The 25,939-nt window shown below is 40.0% G+C and overlaps 1 pseudogene; it reads left to right on the plus strand.

Moving 5' to 3' along the window:
- Positions 1 to 21,962: 21,962 nt before the first annotated feature.
- Positions 21,963 to 23,615, plus strand: LOC102814329 (annotated as a pseudogene).
- Positions 23,616 to 25,939: the final 2,324 nt, after the last annotated feature.

Genomic DNA, 25,939 nt, shown 5'->3' on the forward strand with positions numbered 1-25,939 from the left:
TGAGCAGATAATCTGAGAAACTGGATTATATGAAGAATGTGGAACCAGGGTTGAGGAAGATTCATTAACAACCTGTGATATGCAGATGAAGCGACCTGGCTTGCTGAAAGTGAAGAGGACTTGAAATACTTACTGATGAAGATCAAAGACTGCAATATTCAATATGGATTTCATCTCAATGTAAAGAAAACAAAAATCCTCACAACTGAACCAGTAAATAACATCATGATAAACAGAGAAACAAAGTTTTCAACAATTTCATTTTACTTGGATTCAGAATCAACACTCATGGAAGCCATAGTTAAGAAATCAAGCACCGTATTGCATTAGACAAATCTTCTGCAAAAGTGTTCAAGAGCAAAGATGCCAGTTTGAGGACTAAGGTGTGTCTGAACTAAACCATGATATTTTCAATTGCTTCATATGCAAGTGAAAGCTGGACAATGAATAAGGAAGAACTGCTGCAATTGAATTATTGTGTTGTAAAGGAATACTGAACATACCACGGACTGCCAAAAAACAAACAAATCTGCCTTGGAAGTACAGCCTGAGACTTCCTCAGAAGTGAGGATGGTGAGATGTCATCTTTTATACTTTGGACATGTTGTCAGGAAGGACCAGTCCTTGGAGAAGGACATCATACTCGGTAAAGTGTACAGTCAGAGAAAAAGAAAACCTTCAATGAGAGGGATTGACACAGTGGCAGAAAACAAACAAGTCTGTTTTGGAAGAAATCAGAATGCTCCTTAGTAGAGAGAAGGGAAAGACTAGACTTTGTTTCCTTTATTTTGGACATGTTATCAGGAGGGACCAGTCCCTGGAGAAAGACATCATGCTTGGCAAAGTAGAGAGTGAGAGAAAAAGAAGAAAGCCCTAAAACAAATGGTTTGGCATGGTTACTGCAGCAAGGTGAAGATGGAGCAGGGCCAGACAAAATTTAATTCTGTCATATATAAAGTCACTATGAGTCCGACTCAATGGCACCTAACAACAACATCATATCACTGCTTACTATATACAGATACTGTGCTAAGAATAGCACAAACACAGTCTCATTTACCTTCCCACATACATTCATTTATCCATTCATTCTAAAACATTCAATAAGTATCTATAGTGAGGGGAAAAAACCATACTGGAATCTGAGGACACAGTGATTAACAAAAGAAATACAATATTTACTTATAATCTAGGGTGAGAAACTCAGATATTAGTCAATCACGTAAAGTATATATTTGCCAACAGCATTATGTGCTATGAAAGAAAATCACAGGCAGTCACAAACAATAGGACCACCCCTATGAATTGGGTGAAGGTTTGCAGAGAAGATCATGTTTTTAAACTTTTTATTATTAATTGAATGATCATCAAACAAGATCATCAGTTTTACATTCAACAAATAATACACTTTATTTCATCTCAATAATTGCAACCCCTCCGTGCAAGAATTATTCCACTTCCACCCTGTGGTCACCCAGGTACAAATAATCCTCTTTCAAACTTTTAAATATTGTGGGATATATAAACATATATATATATATATATCCCACTCTTCCTCTCATACCCATTCAGCCTATGTCTCTGTCCACAACACTTGTTCCTTGAAAATCCTATACAGGGTCTATATGAGTTGGAATAGACTTGATGACATTTAACAACAAAGTAGACAAGATATTGAATGATTCAGGAAGCATCAAAAGAAGATGGAAGGAATACACAGAGTCACTGTGCCAAAAAAATTTTTAAAAGGGTTGACGATCACTCATTTCAAGAGGTAGCATGTGATGAAGACTTGATGATCTTTAAAGAAGTCCAAACTGCACTGAAGGCACTGGCAAAAAACAAGTCTCTAGGAATTGATGAAATACAAATGGAAACATTTCAACAAATTGATACAGCACTGGAAGTGCTCACTCATTTATGCCACGAAATTTGGAAGAAAGCTACCTGGTCAACCAATTTGTGCCCATTCCAAAGAAAGACGACCCAACAGAATGCAGAAGTCAAAATATCACACGCAAGTAAAATTTTACTGAAGATAATTCAAAAATGGTTGTAGCAGTATATAGACAGGTAACTGTCAGAAATTCAAGCTGGATTCAGAAGAGAGCATGCAATAAGGGATATCATTGCTGACATCAGATGGAGCTTGGCTGAAAGCAGAGACTGCATAAAGATGTTTACTTGTGTTTAATGACTTCTGTCATAGCTTTCAACTGTGTGGATCATAGAAAACTATGCATATAACATTGGGAAGAATGAGCATTCCAGATCACTTAATTGTGCTCATGAGAAACCACTACATAAACCAAGAGGCAGTTGCTAGAACAAAACAAGAAGATACTGAATGGTTTAAATCAGAAAAAGTGTGTGTCAAGATTGTATCCTTTCCCCATACTTATTCAATCTGTATACTGAGCAAATAATCCAAGAAGCTGGATTACATGAAGAACTTGGCATCAGGAGTCTAGGAAGACGCATTAATAACTTGTGATTTGAAGGCAGCCCAACCTTGCTTGTTGGAAGGGAAGAGAAATTGAAGCATATACTGCTGAAGATCAATATGGATTACATATAAAGAAAACAAAAATCCTCACAACTTGACTAATAAACAGTATCATGATAAGTGAAGAAATCATGAAGTTGGCAAGGATTTCATTTTATTTGGATTTATAACTAAATCCCCTGGAAACTGCAGCCAGGAAATCAAATACCATATTGCATTGGGTAAAACCGCGGCAAAGGGTCTCTTTAAGGTGTTAAAAAGCAAACATGTCAGTTTGAAAACTAAGGCGCACCTGACCCAAGTCATGTTATTTTTAAATGCCTCCTATGTAGCGCTATGAATCGGGCTGCGAACTGCAAGGTCAGTAGTTCAAAACTACCAATTGTTCTGCAGGAAAAAGATGAGGTTTTCTGCTCCCGTAAAGATTTACAGCCTCGGAAACCCTGTACGGGGTCGCTATGAGTCAGAACCGACTCCACGACTCATAACCACCACATGTATGCATAAACTGAACAGTGACTAAGGAAGTCTATTAAAACCCTGATGCTTTTGAATTATAGTGTTGGTGACAAATATTAAATGTGCCATGGACTGCCAGAAGAATGAACAAATCTGTTTTGGAAGAAGTCCAGCCAGAATGCTCCTTAGAATCAAGAGTGGCGCCACTTCTCACATACTTCAGACATGTTATCAGGAGGGACCAGTCCCTGTTGAAGGAGATCGTGTTTGGTAAAGGAGAGCATCAGGGAAAAAGAGGAAGACCCTCAATGACACAGTAACTGCAACAATGGGCTCAAACATAGGAAATATTACGAGCCTAGCACAGGATCGGACAGTGTCATTCTGTTGAGCTGAAACCAACTTAAAAGCACTGAAAAATAACATTCTTTTCCACATATTTTGAAAGCTAAGGCCTCATTCTTAAATAAGTTCTTACAGAACTTTATGTACTTACATAAAACAATACTTAGACCCCAAGTTAAGAACCTCTGCTGTCTTTTAATGTAAGAGTAGATTTCTTTGTATGAAACGTGATGTTGTTGCTGTAGAGTCTGTTCCAACTCATAGCGATTCTGTATCATGTTTCAGAGACTTTTAAATCTTTGCGATAGCAGGAGTAGCTTGTGGGTTCAACCTGCTGACCTTGTGGCTTGCAATCCAGTGCTTATCCTACAGCACCACACCAGGACTTCTCTTCATCTGTTGAAAACACAGACTTTAGTAGTTTGATCAGGCCTGGTCTGCTGTCCTCTATCACTAGCCTGGCCCCAACCTCACCTGGCTTGTCGTCTGCTCTCCTGTAGCAACAGTGCTGAGCTTCATTCATCTCGAAACTCACTGCTTGTTTTTGCTATGTGCTAGTGAGTCAGTTCCAACTCATAGATATAGGCTCGTGTAGGAGCAGCTGGTGGACTTGAACAGCCGACCTTGCAGTTAGTAGTCTGGTATTTATCTTCCAGTGCCACACCAGGACTCAACCCTATGCTTAGCTTAATCCACTTAGAGGAAAGGTCAGACAGCTTAAGCTTGTCCCTAAAAGCACTCTTGTGTGGGTTTTAGAGGTTTGGAATCTTACTCTTCCCTGCTACTTTAGCAACAATAATAGTAATAATGTTGTTGTTGTTGTTGTTATGTGCCGTGGAGTCGGTTCCGACTCATAGCGACCCTGTACAGGGTTTCCGAGGCTTTAAATCTTTACGGGAGCAGATCGCCTCATCTTTCTCCCTCGGAACCGCTGGTAGTTTTGAACTGTTGACCTTGCGGCTCGCAGCCCGATTTGTAACCATTACGCTACCAGAGTGTTATTCATGCACATTTACTATATACTGAGCCTCTGCCTGGTGCAAAAGGTTAATGTGTTTTGTTGCTAAGCAAAAGGTTAGTGGCTTGAGTCCACTTACAATTGGTCTGGTAATCTACTTCTGAAAAATCAACCGTTGAAAACTCTACAGAAAACAGTTTTATTCTGCCAGAATCAACCCAACAGCAACCGGTTGGTTTGTTATATCCTCACTATGTTTCCGATCCCTGTCAATCAATGCTGTTTATGTATTACCTTTCTAGGTTCACCCTCATAGCACACCTATGACAACAGTGCAACTGTTTTCTCTATTTTATAGATGAAGAACCTAAAGTTTAAATAGATTCGGTAACTTATTTATTGCCACACAAATAAGTGGTAGAGGCAGTTGGATTCAAGGGTCTATATATTTAGCCACTAAACTGTTCTCATTTCTCCCAGATCAGGGAAACAGAAACCTCTCTTGGTAGGCAAGCAAACAGAGACGGTCTACAGAGAATTCTGTGCTTATAAAACTGATAGGACTGGAAAAGCAAAAGTCAGAGTGCTGCAAGGCAAATGCATAGAAAGAAAGGTTTGTTAGTGGTTTCCGGGGGCTGGATGGAAGAGGGAATGGGGCTTATTGCTGAAAGCACTTAGTTTCTATTTGGATTGATGTAAAACTTTAAGAAATGTTCAAACCAAGTTTTCAGTCCAGCACATAAACCCACAATGCCACACCAGGACTCTCTTCATATATGTTGTTCTTAAGTACCACCAAGTTGGTTCTGACTCACAGCAACCCTGTATAGGATTTCCAAGGAACTTCTGCTAGTGCGTTTGAACCAGTGGTTAGCATTCCAGTGTTTATCCTACAAACCAACCTTGAGGTCCTGCACTTATCCTACAGCACCACACCAGGACTCTTTGTCTCTTTTTGTTGTTGTGGTGTGCCGTGGAGTTGGTTCCCACTCATAGTGACCCTGTGTAATGTTTCTGAGGCTGTAAATCATTACAGGAGCAGAAAGTCTCATCTTTCTCCCATGGAACAACTGTTAGTTTTGAATTGCTAACCTCGAGGTTAGCAGCCCAACTTGTAACTACTATGCTACCAGAGCTCCTTATTGTTGTGTACTGTCAATTTGGTTCTGACTCATAGTGACCCTCTATAGGGTTTCCAGAGTCCTGGTGTGGCATTGTGAGTTAATGTGCTGGACAGCAGGGTCAGTTGAACCACAAAGTTGGCAGTTCAAGCTCACCAGCTGCTCCTTAGAAACGCTCTAGAGTCACTATGAATTGGAACTGTCTCCACGGCTTTTAGTAGCCCTGGTATGGCATCATAGGATAAGCGCAGGACCTCAAGGTCAGTTTGAACCTCCAGGTTGCTCCTTAGAAACCCTATACTTGTTCACTATGGATCAGCTCAGACTCAATGGCACTTAACAACAACAACATAGGTTTCTGAGGAGTGGCTGGTGAGGTTTGAACTGCCAACCTTTTATTTGGATCTACAAACCAACCTTGACATCCAGTGCATTAGTCTGCAGCACCTCACCAGCTCTACTATACATATTTGTTGTTGTTGTTGTGTGCCGTGGAGTGGGTTCCTACTCATAGCAACCCTGTACAGGGTTTCCAAGGCTGTAAATCTTTATGGGAGCAGAAAGCCTCATCTTTCTCCTGCAGAACAGTTGGTAGTTTTGTGGGGCTAACCTTGAAGTTAGCAGCCCGGCTCCTAAGCACGCTACCAGATCTCTCTATAAAATTTAAAATACATAGAAAGGAGAGCTGCCAATAGGTTGTTTGAGTCATATGACCACAGGCTAAAATCTGGGGTTCAAAAAACTGCTGTTACCAACAAGAGTTTAGAAAGCTGAAGAGACACAGCTGAGATCAACATGTCCTCAGTGTCAAAGGCAGTGAGTCACAGTGAAATGCCAAGTCTGGCTAAATACTGAAATCCTGCTAACCACTGAAGCCCATGTTGAGGAGGAATAACTTTCACTTCTTCTGCCTCCCAAATATCCGGTAAATTAACCTCATTGGCCAAATTTAAGTCACATCCAGAACTCTGCTGGAAGAGAGCCTGAGAAATGTAGTACCCAGACCCCTGTGAAACAGGAGGAAACATAGAATGGAGTGAAAACAGCTGTACTACCCAGTTGAGTGTGGTGGTGGTTATGTGCCGTGGAGTCGGGTCCGACTCACAGTGACCCTGTACTGGGTTTCTGAGGGTGTAAATCTTTAAGGGAGCAGAAAGCCTCATCTTTCTCCCATGGAACAGCTGGTAGTTTCGAACTGCTGACCCTGCAGTTTGTGGCCCGATTCGTAACCACTACACTAGCAGAGTACAGTCGACTGTACTAGGTAGGAAATTCTCAGTACTATTAGAAATGCTCTGGTAACGTAGTGGTTACGAGTTGAGCTGCTAACCTCGAGGGCAGAAGTTCAAAACTACCAGTTGTTCCACCAGAGAAAGATGAGGCTTTCTGCTCCTGGAAAGACTTAGAAACCCTATACGGGGTAGTTAAGAGTTTGAACTGATTCCACAGTACACACCCACCACCAACCACGAGAAATGTTAGAACCCTGGTGCGGTGCTATAGGATAAGCACTAGGACTGATAATCACAAAGTCAGTGGTTCAAAACCACCAGTTGCTTCATGGAAACTCTTTATAGGGTTGCTATGAGTCGTAATTGACTGGGTAGCACTTAATAACAACAACAATAGAAACACTATGATAGCCAGCCTCCAAGTTGACCCTCACTGGTCTCCACCTCCTGGTATTTCACACTCTTGTGTAGTACGACAATGGAAAACACATCTTACTAGGACTACTATGTGCGATCTTAAGGTATTGAAGAGCAAAGATGTCAGCCTGAAGACTCAGGTGTGCCTGACCCAAGCCATGGTATTTTCAGTAGCCTCAGATGCATGCGAAAGCTGGACAGTGAATAAGGAAGATCATAGAAGAATTGATGCTACTGAGTTATGGTATTGGAGGAGAATACTGAAAGTGCCATGGGCTGCCAAAAGAACAAACAGATCTGTGTTGGAAAAAGTGCAGCCAGAGTGCTCCTTGGAGGCCAGGATAGCCAAACTTCATCTTTCATACTTCAGACATATTGTCAGGAGGGACCAGTCGCTGAAGAAGGATATCATGTTTGCTAGGGTGAAGGGTCAGAGAAAAAGGGGAAGACTCCCAATGAGATGGATTGGCCAGGTGGCAGCTTCGATGGACTCAAGCATGGCAACAATAGTGAGGTTGGCCCAGGATCGGACAGTGTTTCGTTCTGCTGTGCATAGGGTCGCTATGAGTAGGTACTGACTCAATAGCACCAAACAACAACAACTCTGTGTGATCAGTGAAATATGTCAGATGTGTCTGCACCTGTATTATAGAAAACTATGGTTTCTGTCTTGGTGATTCTCTCTTTCTCTTCCCCTTTCTCTCTTGGATCTCTGGCTCTAGGGAAAGCAAGCTGCCATGTTAGGAAGTGAATTAGTTAGCTGCTAAGGAAAGGAGAAACAATATGATGCACAAAAAGGAGCAGAGGGAAAGCAAGACACTGAGTCCCAGGAACAGGACAACACTCAAGTAAAGACCAAAACACTGCTGACCCTAGAGTGGTTGTGCATTCTGAGCAGTCTCTGGTCCCATGTCTTCCAGCAGACTGATTGTTTTTGTCATATCTGGGTATCTGTGAGACCTGACCAGATGACTAAGTTCCTTATTACCCCTAGTATTCTAACTGCAAATTCTCTAACTTGAGATAATATGAACACTTCTCTGCTTCTGGTCCCAAGACTGTCTAACCCTTACATGTCCTTGAATTGCCTACTTTCCCTTGTTACATATTCAGGAGAGCCTTTCAACCTTCAGTGGACAGAAACTCATGCTTAGAACACTATGGTCAAAGCTTCATTGGTTGCTGGCATGAAATTAGTAGATCCTCATTGGAAGAGTTAGCTTGACTTCAGGACTCAGTTCCCAATGGTATAACTGTGCAGGAAAAAACTTACCTCCAACAAATGAAAAGAAAGCTGAGGTTACATGAGATACCCTCTGTTGTTGTTATTGTTAAGGGCTGTCGAGTCAGTTCTGACTCATAGTGACCCTGTATAGGGTTTCTGACTCATGGTGGGTGAGTTTGAACTGCCGACCTTGTGGTTCAAACTGATCTTGCACTTCAGCGCATTAACCCACAGCACCACACCAGGACAAACCCTGGAATTTCTTCAGTGATTGAAATGTCTTTGATGAAACTCCACACCACACCAATCAAAAGGTTATGCCAATGAGATGACTCTTGTGTGGGGGCAGGCTAGGTCAAAAAGACATCAACCATGTGATATCTAAGCAGACTTAAGACCGGGCAGGGGAATGGCTGGCACTTGAGTTCAATGATTTGAGTAATGACTCAATTAATCATGCCCACATGCTGTTGTTGCAAAGCGTTGTACAGTCGGTTCCGACTCATAGCAACCTTGTTACGGTTTTAAGGAGTAGCTGATGGGTTTGAACCACCGACCATGTGGTTTACAGTCCAGTGCTGATCCTACAGTGCCACACCAGGAGTCCATGCCTACCTATATAATATGGTCCAATAAAGGCTCTGGACATGGAAGTTCCATGGACTTCCTGGAACTTGGTGAAGTGTGGCCTTGGTAGGGTAACCTACCCTTCAGGACTTGGAAGTTCTACACTGGAAACTCCCAGACCTCACCCTTCATGTCTCTTCATTTTCCTCTTTTTTGTTATAATAAAATTGCTGCCCTGATTATAATGTTTTCCTGAGTTCTGTGAGTTGTTCTAGGGCATTACTGAACGCCAGGGGAAATGGGAGTCAGCAGGTCAGCAGTAGGTTGAAAGAAGGGGAGTGGGGCATTAGAACTGCCACACTTACAGATAGTATCTTGAGGGGGGAAAGGGAACCCCCCAAACTTGAAGTCAGCAGATAGTAAGGGTGCCTTTCAGACTCTCAAGCTTACAACCGGTATCTGAAGTCTTGGACAGACTTGGCAGTCTGAAGGCTCATGCCCTTTAAGTTGAGTGGTCTGCCTAGCTCCGGGTAGAGTCAGAGAAAGAAATACAGCTAGTTTCCAATTATGGCAGGTTTCCATCCCAGTAACACCACTGTAAGGTGCTTCTGATGTAAGTCTAATACCTTTGTTTTTAGTTTTCATTATTATTGTCTTTTATTATCAGTATCTTTATGAATCTGATCCTTATTTGTCCTTGGAAAATATTCCATATAAAATTACAAATATATTTTAATACATACATTTAAAACACACACACAAATCATTGAAAAAAACCACACAACTCTTACAGTTCAGTTAATCATAACTTGAAAATAAGTCAGGGACTAACTTCATTCACAGTTGGTGTCAGAATACAACAGAAGGGGAATAGAAATGGAACTGGATTGAAACAACTCCCTACACAATGGCTATGTTCCTCCATAGCTACATGGACCCTGGGTAGGTCACATGTGTAGCCAGATGAGCAAACATATCCAGTCACCGACTATACTATGTCACTCAACTTCTTTCTTTGTCTAAAGCTCGCATTAGTACAAAAGGTACTTTGATCAAAATCCTTAAGACCACCCGTTAGCTTTGCCAGGACATTTTCTCCTCATCTTTAATGGGATTTTTGCCTTTGTTCATTTGTTTTCTCCTATGAGCCTTTTAAAACATTACAATAGAACTTTCTATTGCTTTTCCTAACCCACCTGCTTTGTCTCTTTGCCTTCTTTGCATCTCTAAGTAAGCACTGTAGATACCTATCATAATGAAATCCGTTCTGTCAGCGTTCCCTCCAGGAGGACAAACACTTGTTCATTCACAGCTCTTGAATAAAGAAGAGGAAGGAAATGAAAATGAAGAAAACAAAACAAAGTCATGGGAAAGACAGAAGATTGAGACCAGGGGATAAAGGAGAGAAGAACCTACATTTCTCATTGTGAGCCAAGAGGGGCATTGTGTCCAGGAGCAGTCCCCAAGTCCACCCCATGGCCACCTGAGTGAAGCATTTGACTCATTTGGGATTTTTCCTGACATTTTTTCAAAGACCCTAATGGCAGTGTTGGAAATACTGTGCTATTACAAGCTCAGGAGCCCTGGTGCTATAGCGGTGCAAGCATTGGGCTGCTAATTACAAGGTTGGAGGTTCAAACCCAGCAGCCATCCCTCAGGAGAAAGATGAGGCTGTCTGCTCCCATAAAGATTTACAGACTGAGATTCAGAAACCCTAGGATCTGTTCTACTCTGTCCTGAGCAATTGTCATGAGTCAGAATCAACTTGATGGTGATGGAGTTTATTTTTTTATTTGGGTATTACAAAGTCTGTTCTCATTTGTCAGGGAAGAAAGCCACTGTTCCAATTGTACCTTATGCTTCAGTCTTGCAATACCATTTCCCTGGTGCTTTTCAAAGATAGATGCACAAAACTTAGAGAACTCAAATTCTCAAAGTAGGATGCTCCATGTAGCCCAGTCTGACTCTCTCAAGGGTCTGATTGTAAGAAAATGGGAGCATGTTGAAGAGGCCATTAGACCTGAGCTCTCTGACGACTGTAGGGGAGGGGGGTTCTGTGGTACAAAGCGCCTATAGTGTTGCTTGGTTCTGTTTTGGTGCTGCAGCTGCCTGTGTTAGCGTAGCAAGTGGGTGATTATCTTGGAAACTGCCTATTTTCCTAATTACACTGTGTTTTCAGTATATTAATTTTGTTTTCCACATGTTCAGCTTATTCATCACGTTATAAATTTGCAGATCTAGAAATACATATAATTTTAAGCACATCCCTTTACAAGTAAGTGAATGTGTTTTCCCCCTTCCATTTCAGAGAAGGAGCAGCCTGGTTTGGGGTGATTTACCAAATTACTCCCCACTGCAGCCAAGGTCACTGCAGGAGAAGGGGGCACAGAGGGAGCACCTGACATTCAAGGAGGGAAGGCCAAGCCTGGAATGAAGTGGTGGGCCTAGCAGCTGGGGAGGAGGATCAATGTGCTCGGGACTTATAATTGCTACACACATGTAAGGAGGCAGGAGACATCAGGCTAGCTGACAATTTTAGCCAGGGCCCTGTCACTGGGGGTGGATTCAGGAAGAGCAACCCATGGGTACCACTGAGAAGGGTAGCTGCAGCTTGGTGATAAGTAGAGAGACACCCAAGGGAAGAGAAACAAGAAGAGACTGTCATTGTCCTGGCAAAACTGGCTATTTAGGAGAGCCAAGGGGTCACAGAAGAAAAAAGTGGGGCCACAGAGAAGGGAAGTGCGGTTCTGATTCATGAAAATACCCCATGACATGACAGAAGGTAGCAAAAAGCTGGCCCAGAAAAAGTCACCCTTACCCTGAGGGTACAGTGACGTAAGGACTAGATGAAAACCAAAAATGTGGTCACCATCTTCTCTTGACTTCATGCTTGCCAGATGCCCTTTTTCCTTTTAAAATCGCTCAAATTTATTACAAGGTCCCCAGATGGAACAAATGGTGTGCAATTGGTTGCTAATCCAAAGGTTGGTGGTACAAACCCACCCCAGAGGTGCCGTGAAAGAAATGCCTGGCAATCTACTTCTATAGAAACTGCAGCCAAGAAAATCAATTGAACAGTTATACTCTGTAACAGGTGGGGTCTGTTTGGGTTAGAACTGGCGCAACAGCCATGGGTTTACATTATTACAGAAGGAATGTATGTGTACTACAGAAATGATAAACTTGCTATATGTTGTTTCTCTTACTTACATACTCTACAACATAGAAGTCAGATTCCCTGTGTCCATATAGTTTGCTTCTCTTAGCCCTTAGGGTAAACACACACACACACATACATATATATATATATTTATATTTATAGTCTTGGTGTAGTGCTGTAGAATACAGCACTGGACTGCAAGGTCGGTTTGAACCACAAGGTTGGTGGTTAAAGTCACCAGCTGCTCCTTGGAAACCCTATATGGAGTCAACATGAGTCAGATCCAACTCGATGGCACTTAACAACAACAGAAGGAGTCCTAATGTGGCATTGTAGAATAAGCACTGGACTAAAAAGTTGATTTGAACCACAAGATAGTGATTCAAACCCACCAGTCACTCCTCAGAAATCCTATACAGGGTTGCTGTGAGTCCGAACAGACTTGTCAGCACTTAACAACAATACACATACAGTGGCTCTTTAGGACAAACACTGGACTGCAAACCACAAGGTGGGCAATTCTAGCCCACCAGTCACTCCCACAGATTTACAGCCTTAGAAACCGTGTACAGGATCACTATGAGTAGGAACCAACATGACCGACGCCACTTAACAACAACAAATATATCTCTATATATATGGAGAGAGACAGATACCTAGTTACACAATGATAGTCACGTGCTAGGCTGCTAACTAAAAGGTAGGTGGTTCAAAGCCACAAGCCACATTGCCAGAATAAAGACCTGGTAATCTGGTAATCAGGTTGCAAACTACAAGGTCAGCAGTTCGAAACTACCAGCTGTTCTGTGGGAGAAAGATAAGGCTTTCTGCTCCTGTAAACATTTACAGCCTCAGAAATCCTGTACAGGGTCGCTATGAGTCAGAACTGACTCCATGGCACATAACAACAACAACAATCTGTTCTCATAAAGATTGCTGTTGTTTGGTGCTGTTGAGTCAGTTCCAACGCAGAAAGACCCTCTACAGGGTTTCTGAGGAGCAGCTGGTGAGTTTGAACCACTAATCTTGTAGTTAGCAATCCAGCATCACACAGACTCCTTGTAAAGATTACAGCCTAGGAAACTCTATGAGCCAGTTCTACTCTATCCTATAAGGTCTTCATAAGTTAAAATCTATTTAAAGGCACACAATAACAATTGTATATGTGTGCATATATATTTTCACCACTACTCCTCTATCAATTTGTCACACTGTGGTGGCTTGTGTGTTGCTGTGATGCTGGAAGTGATACCACTGGTATTTTGAATGCCAGTAGGATCACCCTTGGTGGACAGGTTTTAGCTGAGCTTCCAGACTAAAATAGAGTATGAAGTATTCCGGAACACTTAATTGTGTTCATGAGAAACCTTTGAGTAGATAAAGAGGCAATCATTCAAATAGAACAAGGGGACACAAAGGGTTAAAAATCAGGAAAGGTGTGTGCCAGAGTTGTAGTCTTTCACCATATTTATTCAATCTGTGTGCTGAGCAAATAATCTAATCTTTATATTATCGAAACTGGATAATATAAAGAACATGACATCAGTATTGGAGGAAGACTCATTAACAACCTGCAATAAGCAGCTAATACAACTTTGCTTGATGAAAGCAAAAAGGAATTAAAATACTTACTGATGAAGATCAAAGACCATAGCTTTCAATATGAGTTGAACCTCAGTGTAAAGAAAATAAAAGTCCTCACCATTGGACCAATATATAACATCATGATAAATGGAGAAAAAATTAAAGTTGCTTGGATTTACTATCAACACTCAGAGAAGCAGCAGTCCAAGAAATCATACAATGTATTGTATTGGTCATATCTGCTGCACAAGAACTTTAAAGGATTCAAGATGTCAAATCTTTAAAGTATTCAAGAACAAAGATATCAGTTTGAGGACTAAAGTGCAACTGACCGAAGCCATGATATTTTCAATAGCTTCATATGCATATGAAAGCTGGGCAATAAATAAGGAAGATCATAGAAGAATTGATGCATTTGAATTATGATGTTGGAGATGAATATTAAAGGTACAATGGACTGCTAAAAGAACAAACATATCTGTGTTGGAAGAAATGCAACCAGAATGCTCCTTAGAAGCCAAGATGGTCAAACTTTGTCTCTTATACTTCAGGAACGAGACCCTGGAAAAGGACAACATGCTTGCTAAAGTGAAGGATCAGTGAAAAAGAAGGGGATCCCCAGTGAGATGTATTGGCACAGTGGCAACAGCAATGGACTCAAGCGTAGCAGCAATTGTGAGGATGGCACAAGACTGGGCATTGTTCCTTCTTTTGGTCATTGGGTCACCATGTGTTGGAACCAACTAGATGGCAACAAGTAACAACAACAACAAAACAGCATATATACAGAAGGGGGCTTCAAAAACATCATTGAAATATTCCATTGTATTTTAATTCCATTTTCCCACAATGTTTTGAAGTCCATTTATATATATTTATTTATCCTCAGACCAAACACACTGCCATCAAGTCATTTGTGACACATAACAACCTTATGTGGGGTTCCTGAGACTGTAAATCTTCACTAGAGAAGATAGCCTCTCTTTGGCAGAACGGCTGATAGGTTTGAACTCCCAAGCTTGCAGTTAGCAGCCAATGCCTACCCTACAGTGGCACCAGGTCTCCATATATATGCATATATATGTGTGTCTGTGTATATATGGCCACCACTCATCTGATAATTTGTCATACTGTGGTGGCTTGTGTGTTACTGTGATGCTGGAAGCTATGCCACTGGTATTTTAAATATCAGTAGGATCACCCATGGTGGACAAGTTTCAGCAAAGCTTCCAGACTATGACAGGAAGAAGGAGAAGAGAACCATTTCTGAAAATTTAGCCACTGAAACCTTACAAATAGCAGTAGAACACTGACAGATATAGTGCCAGAAGATGAGTCCCTCAGATTAGAAGGCAATCAAAATGTGACTGGAAAAGAGTTGCCTCTTCAAAGTAAAGTTGACCATGATGACACAAATCGAGTAATACTTTGGGGACCTTCATTCACTGATGGGGCACAACCTAAATGAGGAGAAATAACTGCAAAGTTCATTAATAATCAGAACATGAATTGTAAGAAATACGAATCTAGGAAAATTGGAAGTTGTCAAAAATGAAATGGAACACACAAAGATCAATTTCCTAGCCATTAGTGAGCTGAACTGGACTGGTATTTACAATTTTGAATCTGACAATCATATGGTTTATTATGCTGGAAACAACACAGTCAAGAGGAATTAATTCATCATCAAAAAGAATATTTCAAGATCTATCTTAAATACAACACTGTCTGTGATAGGATAATATCCATACACCTATAAGAAAGATGAATTAATACCACATTATTCCAATTAATACACCCACTGCTAAAGCCAGTGGTGATAAAATTGATCAAACATGTAATCAAGATGTACTGATAATTACTGGTGAATGGAATGCATAGGTTGGAAACAAAAAGGAAAGGTCAGTAGTTGGAAAATATGGCCTTGGTGATAGAAATGATGCTGAAGATTGTGTGATAGAATTTTCCGTGACTAATGACTTCTTCATTGCAAATACCTTTTTTTTAAGGATGGATTAAATATATTATAAAATATTTAGCAATGTAATATCAAACAACTATTTGAAAAAATGAGTAGAATCTATATACCAATCAGGAAATATGCTCAACATACATAAAGTAAAAAAAAATAAGAACACCTTATCAAAATCACAGACATGTATAATTTTATCTTGTTTTTATAAAAAATATAATGGCTAAATTCCAGGCTATTGTGGAAGAAGTGGTATGTGAAGTACCTGGAAGGGGGTTTCACTTTCTTACTTAAAAAATCTTTGTTTTGTGAGTCATAATTTTTTGGTAAACATCCTGATAGGCATATTCAGTAATGAAAAGGGAAAATTAAAAGAGGAAACTTTGGAAAGGAGCTTTGCTTAAGCAAGAAGGAGATTACGGTAGCAAGCCCTTGGGGTCTGGTTCATTCATTTTGGTTCTCAGTGGCTAGATGGTGACCAAGATAGTGCATGGAGAGAGACTGCTGTGAAAAATTCCTCCTCCAACCCCAAACTTCAGCTCTTCCTATATTCCCCAGTTTTCAATCTTTTTCATATTCTCTCATCTTTTATATCCAACCAAAGCGTTCCTCGTGCATTTTTGTTGTCTTTCCTTTTTCTCTTAGAATCTTTTGTAACGCATTGGTCTACTCTTACTAGCCTCGTCTCCATTCTTTCACTGCAATCTTTCCCCATCCAGTATACTTTTGTCCAGGTAGAAGACTGGTCTTGCTAAAACATAGAGCTAAACACAAAACATTAATTGGTTCCCCATTCCACATGGAACAAATACTTTTATTTGTTTGTTTGTTTGCATAGCCCTCAAGACTCTACATGATAAGGTGTTACCAATTATATATTTCCCCACACTCCACATGAGATTTCTTTCACCTCCCGGACCATACTTTGGACTTTTTCAAGTTTTTCTTCCTACTTGCTTCTCCAGATTTCCTAGTACATAAACATAACACAAGGAGCCGTGGTGGCACAAGGCTTAAGTTCTTGGATGCCAACTGGAAGGTTGACTATTGGAGTCTTCTCAGCGGTTCTGGGAGAGAAAGACCCAGTCATCTGCCTCCATAAAGATTGCAGCTGAGAACAACCTGTGGCAGCTCTTCTCTATTACCTGGTGTCACTGTGAGTTGCAGTCAGCATGATAACATCAATAACAAGTACAATGTATTCTACCTATGCTTTAGCCATTGTGGTTATGTTAACGTCTTTTGCTTTTTCATTCAATCCATAACTTGTTTTGTTTTGTTTTTTAATGTTTTATTGTGAATTATATGATAGTTTACATGGGAAAACATTAGTTTTACATTTGCAAATACCTTTTTTAAACAGCAATAACGATGACTATAAACATGGACCTCATCAGATGGCATACACAGAAATCAAATGGTGGAAAGTGTCATACTATCAGTCAAAAAAAGGCCAAGGCAGACTGGGCAACACACTATCAATTGTTCGTATGAAAGTTCAGGCTGACGCTGAAGAAGTCCATGAGAGCTAAAATATGACCTTGAACATATCCCACCTGAATTTATAGACCATCTCAAGAACAGGTTTGATGCATTAGACACTAATGACCTAAAACCAGTAGAGTTGTGGGATGACATCAAGAACATCATACAGGAAGAAAGCAAAAGGTAATTTAAAACATGAAAGAAAATGCTGGCAAGATGGTAAACTAGGCAGAAAGGATGTACAACTCATAGTTACCCTGTGTAGGCTTTATGAAGATTGCTTGACGGATTTGAACCACTGACTTTGCAGTTAGTAGTCCAGTGCCACACCAAGACTCCAGCATTACCTGGTAGTTAGTTATAAATGCAAATTCTTGGCCTCACTCCAGACCTTTTGAGTCCAAAACCAGGAAAGAAGGGGTGATGGGGCATGAATATGTGTTTTACACAAATTTTATAGGTGATTCTTATGAGTGTTAAAGTTTGAGAAATACTATAATACTGAATTATTGAGTACATGGCAAAGGGGAAAAAACACCTTAAAGTAAGGGGGAAATCCAAAAGTAAGGGGGAAATTGGATTATTGTATAATGATATAAATTAGTATGACGGTGTTTTCCATATTCCTCTTCCATTGATAGGTGGGAAATGATCCAGAAAGATTTTCTGATTTTACTTATAGCCAGGACTGACTTCTGTCTCTAGCATCGTTCAATTTAAGAGACAACATAAAAATCTTTCAGCCCCCAGGCTTCCTCCCACCAACCTGTCTTAATTCCTAAAGGTCATTATTAGAGCTTTATCTCTACTGGTTAGAGATGAGGGATGAGTCAGAGAGATGGTGTCTTGAATATATGATGATTCTGCACAATTCTTTAGAGAAGATGGTTGTAAACATCACATCGTGTCTTGGTTTCTAAGTTATGCTATAACAGACATACTACAAGTGGGTAGCTTTAATAGACAGAAGTTCATTTTCTTACAGCTTAAGGGGCTAGCAGTGAAAATTCAAGGCCCCAACGCTAGGGGAAAGCTGTCTCTATTTGCTGTCTTTGGGGTAAGATCCTTGTTTCTTTTCAGCTTCTATTCCATGTTTTCTTGACAATCGTCTTGTGGTGTGGTATTTATCTTCCTTTTCTGCTTCTTTGCAGATCTCAAAAGTGATTGGTTTAAGATACACCCTACACTGATAGGACTCCTGGTGTGGAGCTGTAGGATCAGCCCTGGACTACAAATCACAGGTCAGCAGTTCAAACCCACCAGCTGCTCCTTGGAAACCCTATACAGGGTTGCTATGAGTCAGAACCAACTCAATGGCACTTAACAACAACATCTACACTGATAACTGTCTTAGTAACATAACAAAGAAAACTCTATTCCATATAGGAGTGCGTCTACATGTACAGGAGCTAGGATTCCAACACTTATTTTGTGAGGACACAATCTATAATACCTAACGTCCTCTATATTTAGTTATAATACACTCAAGAAGGTATCTCTTCTTAGTCAGACCTCTGTTGAGGGATCCTAATAATGCCTTAAATATTCAACAGCTATTAAGTCCCTTCCAATCCTTCTTTTATCCAAACTAAAGAGCATTGGTGACTCATAGGGTAAACACTATACTGCTAACCACAAACCCTCCAGTCTTTCCATGGGAAAAAAAAATGAGGCTTTCTGCTCCCATAAATATCTAAAGCCTTGGAAACCTTATGTAAGACCACTAGGAATCAGAACCAATTTTCTGCTGGTGCCTAACAACAACAGAAAATATCAGATCCTTTATCTTTATTCAAAGGAATGTTGTATTTGTCCCTTACTCACTGGTGTTGCATTTCTCTGGTCCTGTCTCCTATTTTCTCTTGTCTAGTTGCAGGAAGTACTACTATAGAAGGTACTCTTGAAGGGGTCAGGCTGTTGCCAAGTACAATGAAGAGAATTTTCCAGCTCTTGCTTGGTGCAAAACCCTGGAGGGTTTTGACGTGATATGATTATCTTCACTTAGCTTCAATCCAAGGGTCTGTTCCAGCTGGTCCTGGGGCCCAGGAGGAGTGCTGCACATGGCTAGGGTTTTATCCAAATGAGTCAACTATTGGACTCCTTAACAGAGAGAATGGGCTGTTGTCATTTATCAACAAACCCAAAGCTTGGTATCACAGTCTTCAGGAAGAATGATTCAATCAGAAATGCATTTAAAGAGGAAGTTATATTTTGCTTGCCAAAAAGGCCCAAACTAAGTCTTTACTTTTATATATTGGGTTGAACCATTTGTCTTTGGATTTTCTTATGTAAAAATGGTCACATAGCAGCAATTTTATGTTCTTAAGTTTTAATCAAAGAATATAAAAACAGCAACTCACAGGGAACCATCCAGAAGGTATGTAAATATCAATTCTTCAGAAGCGTCACCAGAGTTGACCTGGATGAGTAGATGGCTGCCATATTGGTGCAGTTATGGTGCTTCTGAGAAGCCTCTAACCCCTCTGTTGCCTCATTTCAGAAGACAGAACTTCAACATAACCTTTGGGAATCACAGACACTTTTGTGAATCAGATGAAAGCTATAGACTCTCTTCATAGTAATTGCCTTGAGCACCTAATAACCACTAAAATTAATAGATGACCTCATTTAGTCAACAAACAAAGCATGCATGTAACAGTCAATATTTAGATAAATGAAGTTCTGATACAAATGAAAAAGACAAGGCAAATCAATTAAAATGATCCACAAGACAATCACTATTGCAAACTAGAAACCAGCAATGATCTGAGAATAGATCATCTCACAAAATAAAACAAATACACAGTTGTGGCAAAGACAGCATGGTGACTGGCCCTGCCTGGCCTTCACTACCTCACGAGGCTCCTGAGTCTAAATTGATCCTGATAAAAGCAAACAAATATCTCCTAAGCCAAAGTTGTTGCTGTTAACTGTCATGGAGTTGGCTCTCGACGCATGACAAACCCATGAACAACAGTTTAGACCATTGTAATCCATAGGGTTTTCATCACTGACTTCAGAAGGCTTTCTTCCTCATGTGTCTTAGTCTAGAAATTCTGCTGCATCAAGTTCAGCATCATAACTACACACAAGCCTCCACTGACAGGTGGATAGTGGCTGTACTTAAACCCTGGACTCCTGCATGAAAGGTGAGAATTCCACCATGGGACCTCCACTATTTCCAAAGTTAAACAAAGCACAGCACTCGTTGTTGAATGAGTTCTGACTCATGACCTCCCCATGTGCTTCAGAGTAGAATTGTACTCCAGTCTCTGTCATGGCGCTGACCTTTCAGAAGCAGACTGCTAGGTCTTTCTACTGAGATGCCTCTGGATGGATTCAACCACAACCCTTGGTTAGTAGTTAAGTGCTTAATCATTGGTGTTACCCAGGGCCTTCTATCCTCAAAGTTGTTGTTGTTGTTGTTAAGTGCCATCAAGTTGATTCCAACCCATAGCAACCCTGTAACCTCCTAGGGTTTCCAAGGAGCAGCTGGTAAGCTTGAACCATCGACCTTGCAGTTCAAATGACTTTGCAGTCTGACACATGAACCCACAGTGCCAGTAGGTGGCTTAAATAATACATCTTGTCACGTTGGGTTCTCTCAAACCAAGTAGGCTTATACTGGGGTATAACTGAATTTGACAAAGCCTAGGAAACAAAAGAGTTCTGATGGTACTATATACTAAGTTTGGAAAAAAGACTTCTTCATACCCACTGCCCCTGAAATGGCACAAGGACTTGGAGGGACAGAGGCAACCCCTCCATTCCAAATGGGAGGGTCATCTGAATAAGTAGCCACTTAGGCAAGGTATGCACTGCCAGAGAGCTTCAACAGAAACTGTCTGCCCAAGCAGGGGCTGAGCACAGCAGTGGGAGTCTGTGTAGATGTTATACGTAATCCAGGCCACACTCAGCACCCAGAGGTCTAGAACCTTCAGTAGACACCAGACTAGCACTCATAGACAGGACTTGGCACATGGCAGGAAAAGGCCCATTGTTCTCATATCAGTCCTCTCTAGAGATGTCTCACCTATAATGTTGTTGGTGTTAAGTGCCATCAACTTGCAGCAATTCTGTATAGGGTTTCTGAGATTTAAAAAAAAAAAAAATCTTTGCAAGAGTAGAAAGCCTCATCTTTCTCCCACACAGCAGCTGGTGGCCTCAAATTGCCAACCTTGTGGTTCTCAATCAAGTGCTTATCCCATGGAGCCACTGCGCTCTCCTACCACCTTTAAGTTCACAGTTTAAATTGTATGTTTTCACTTGTTGGAATTTTATATATTCCAGTTAACATTTTGTTTCTCTCTCTCTCTCCCTGCATGTACTGTATGCTTTATATTAGAGTTGTTATTCTATCTGACAATCTTCTTCAGATACAATTTCCTTTTGGACTCGTATCGTATCTTACTATCTTCATTGCTTAATATGGTGTCTGGCATAAACTAGACACTAAAATTTGGTGCTTTGTTTTTAAAATAAACAACAAATATATAAATTATTGAGTCAGTATTAGAGTTGAACATCTTAAAAATGCAGTTCCACAGAGATTTAGGAGTGACCTTTAATTTGCACATATCAACCATAAATTTGGCTTTTATAGCAAGCATTGATTTAGGTATGATTTTTCAAATTCACATATAAAATACATCGATTTGTGCTGATATTATTCATTCATACATAACTATAAAGTCTAGAGTCATCTGCCTCTGATTCCTAATTCTAAAGTTGTTTGTTGAAATAGCCATAAGAAAAGTGCAATCTTTCATACAGCTCTGTTGTGCTAAGACTTCCTTGAGAGATTTAATTTCAAGAAACAGAAGCAACTACTTTTTAAATGGCCTTCGTGTTTTTAGTGAGTTTTCTCTCTTAGCCAAGAAATATCATCTGGCAGAAAACAGAATAGCCCACTCCCTCCTTGCCTAATTAAAATGTGTGACTCTCTTGAGAAGAAGAAAGTAGCATTTGGCAACAGGTTGCTAGATTTAGCCCACAAACAAATAGAAATGGCATGTGGTAAGTCAGCAGCTCTCTTCCTTCACTTGCCTTTCAATTGAGAGCCACCACATTCAAAACCGTGCAGCTGCTGAAGGTCTTTTAGCTAAGACATAGAAGGTAGTTACGACTCCACTTTTTCATTCAACACTAACTGGATTTCAGTCATAGCAGAACATTAAAATCTTATTTCCAAAAAAAAAAAAGGAATGTCTTCCTATGATCTTTTTCTTTCTACAGCACTCATTATAACTGTCATGACTCATAAGCATCTTTTGAGTTCATGGTCCATTGTAGTTAGTTGAATCAAACACGGTAAACTGGAAATATACATTGGTGGTAGTAGTTGGTGGTTGTATGTCACAGAGTCGGTCGGTAAGGCTGTAAATCTTTACAGGAGCAGAAAGCCTCACCTTTCTCCTCAGGATCGACTGGCCAATTTGCACTGCTGGCTGGCTTTGCAGTTAATAGCCCAGCTCATAATTCACTATGCTCCCAGAGCTCCTTGTGCATCAGAAAAACCTGTCCTTTAAATAAGTACATTTTGCTGACAAACATGAAACAAATTCAACTTCAATGCAGCCATGTTATTGTTATTTGTCATCCAGTTGATTCCTGCTCCTGGTGACCCCATGCTTGCAGAGTAGAACTGCTTCATAACATTTTCAAGCAGATTGCCAGACCATCTTCAGAGACCTGTTGGTGAATTGGAACAACCAACCTTTTGGCTAGCAGTTAAGCAGTTATCCATTTGCACCACTCAGGGGTCATTGTAGTCATAGAAATCAAAATCAGAATTAAACTGAGATAATATTCCTTTCAAGATGTCAGGAAACAGCTAAGGACTATGCATAGTGTTGTGGTAGATAATTTATTGGTATTAACAAGTCTTTAAAGAGCCATATACTGGCTTCATCAAGATCCTCCAGTGGGTCACTTCCATCTTTGCTTTTGTCACCTGTGGAGGTTTTAAGGGCAAAACAGAATTTCTAGTGTAATGTTCTAAAGGTTCTGAAAATAACACGGTTATAGCAGCTTTTGATTATTTATTCAGGTTGAACCAGGCATCATTTCAGGTACCTCCAGAAATCAATGTGTGTGATACCAAATGGAGTGATTACATCCTTATAGGAGACTACTCTTCCTGTGCACAGTTCTATGTCATGTTTGCAGTCTTTGTCTTCCTCTACTGCATTGCTACTCTTCTGTCTTATGTTGGTTATAAGAACCTATACAGAGACAGCCGTAAACTTCACATGATTGACTTTGTTATTACTCTTGTTGCCACGTTTTTGTGGTTGGTGAGCACTTTAGCCTGGGCTAAAGCTCTTACTGATATAAAAATTGCTACTGACTACAATATTATTCAGGAACTTGATCGTTGTCATAAGCTTTCGGTAATGACCTGTTATTTTGACTCTGTTATCAGTATGGGATCCCTAAATGCATCTGTCATCTTTGGATTTCTGAATATGACACTTTGGGGTGGAAATGCTTGGCTTATATACAAGGAGACAAGTTTACACAGTCCTTCAAATACTTCTACTGCACATGGTCAAGGAGTCATTCCACCTCCCACCGGAATATAACTGAAGGGAGAAAATCACTGTGTGAAATGTATGTCTGTATGTATGACCTGTTGACATCTTGAGAAGTGATTATTTGCTTCTATAATAAAGTCATGGATTTTTCAATAAATTGGTGGGTTTAAAAATTTGCTGCATTTTTACATTAAGCTTCTGCCATTCCTAGAAATTTAAGATGTAAATGTATTCTCTCATGTAAATTTGTAAGTTCAGGGGTCTATTATGAGATGATGCACATTTTTAAATGAATAATATTTTCTTCGCTAAGTTGTTTGCTTTTCAAAGTGCTTACACCTTAAGCCTTAACATATATCTTTACTCAGAAAACAGGTATATTGTCATATCATATAGGAAGAAATTCCTTATTTGGAAGTTTGTATAGATCACATACTTAAGACCCATCTTTGTTTAAGAAAGACTTGATAATATAAATCATATTCAGAAAAACACTGTTGAAAATTTGTATCTGTGCTTTGTTCAAGTTCTACAATTTTGTAATTGCAAAGACTAGTGTATGTATGCTTTATTTTTGTTTTTCTAAATGACTTGCAGTACACAACAGATGTACTAAAATTGTTTTGGAAGCAAGAGTTTTAAAATTTCTGATAGATGTATGGTTATATTAGTAATTCTGTTGCATGAGATATAAACTTTTATTATGCTATTTGTTCAATAGGCTTGCTATAAAAGTAGAAGAATATGGTTCAGCTAGACTTTGGTGAGTCTGGGCATTATTCACTGATACTTGTCCTTTGCTACTCATGCTACATTGGTATGGACTGAGACCTTGTCTCCTTCCAAGCAAAGTGAAGTAATCCACCGTTTTTGGCAGACCTCATTCAGTGTTCAGGAAAATTAAGATTGTCTTTTTCTTTTGAACTATTTAACATTTAGAGTCAATGAAGTTTCTATTTTGAGTTTAGCGCTGACATTGTGAAAATAAATGTGATTCAGATTTCATGTTTCTTCATGCTCATTCACAAATGGATGGTTTAGGAATTATGCATCATAAGCAAAGGAACCTAGGTGAGCTGTATATTATAGGAGCACAGTCTTTGCATACACATTATGTATATTCTGAGTACAGGGCTTATTCACATTTTGCTTCTTAATCTTTTTGTTGTACAGGGAGCCAGCTCTCCTGTTCTTACAATTTGATTGTTTATATGTGACATGGTCTTGCTGTTGGCTTATTTGTGTTGCTTTTGTTCATGACAAGAATTGTCAATATGAGAATGTATATCTTCTTTGCAACTATCTTATTAATAAAGAAGATGAAAGAAAAAAAAAGCTGTATACCTTCTGACTGAGCAATTATACTTATAGAAATTTATTCTAAGAAATTAACAAAAATATGAATAAGCGATTTTAAAAGCTTTCATTGCAGCACTTAGTAAAAAGATGAAACCCAACAGGACAGAATGTATTGAGTACATATGGCACAATGAAAATACCACATAGCCATTAGAGAAACATCATAGAGATATCAGAGCCGGGTTACTCATTCTCCTGCTAATAGAATGGTCTGCAGTTTAAACCCACCAAATGCTCTGCAGAAAAAGATGTGGCTGTCAACTTACATAAAGGTAACAGTATTGGACATCCCCTAAGCTAGTTCTACACTGTCCTATGTTGTTGGTATGTGCCATAGAAACCTTATATAGGGTTTCTGAGAGTGACTGGTAGCTTTGAACTATCTACCTTGTGGTTACCAGCCCACTGCTTAGCTTATGGAGTTACACCAGGGCTATGTCTTACGTTGTTGTTAAGTGCCATCAAGTCAATTCATAGCGACCCTGAACAGGGTTTCCAAGGAGTAATTGGAGAGTTTGAACCACCGACTTTACAGTTCAAACTAACCTTGCAATCCAGCATCACACCAGGATTCCTATATCCCATAGAGTTCCTATACGAGGAAATTGTCTTGACAACAATAGATTTGGATATTGGTACAGAAGTGTCTTTATTGACTTGGAAAGATGTGTACTCTATATCTTGAATACAGAAATTAGTTCACAAAAACAAATTAAGCATGCTACTATCATATACTGGGCCTGGTGTGGTGCTGTAGGATAAGCATTAGACTGCCAAGTGAAAGGTCAGTGGTTCAAACCCACCATATGCTCAATGGAAACTCTACAAAGGGTTGCAATGAATTGGGAATGACTCAACAACATCTAACAACAACAATATAACATATTGTTGTTGTTGTTGTTAAGTGCCATCAAGTCGGTACCGACCCATAGCGACCTTATGCACAGCAGAACAAAAAACTGCCCGATCCTGAGCCAACCTCACCACTGTTACCACACTTGAGTCCATCGATG

This window comes from Chrysochloris asiatica, unplaced genomic scaffold, assembly GCF_000296735.1.
Source record: "Chrysochloris asiatica unplaced genomic scaffold, ChrAsi1.0 scaffold00077, whole genome shotgun sequence".
Lineage (NCBI taxonomy): Eukaryota > Metazoa > Chordata > Mammalia > Afrosoricida > Chrysochloridae > Chrysochloris > Chrysochloris asiatica.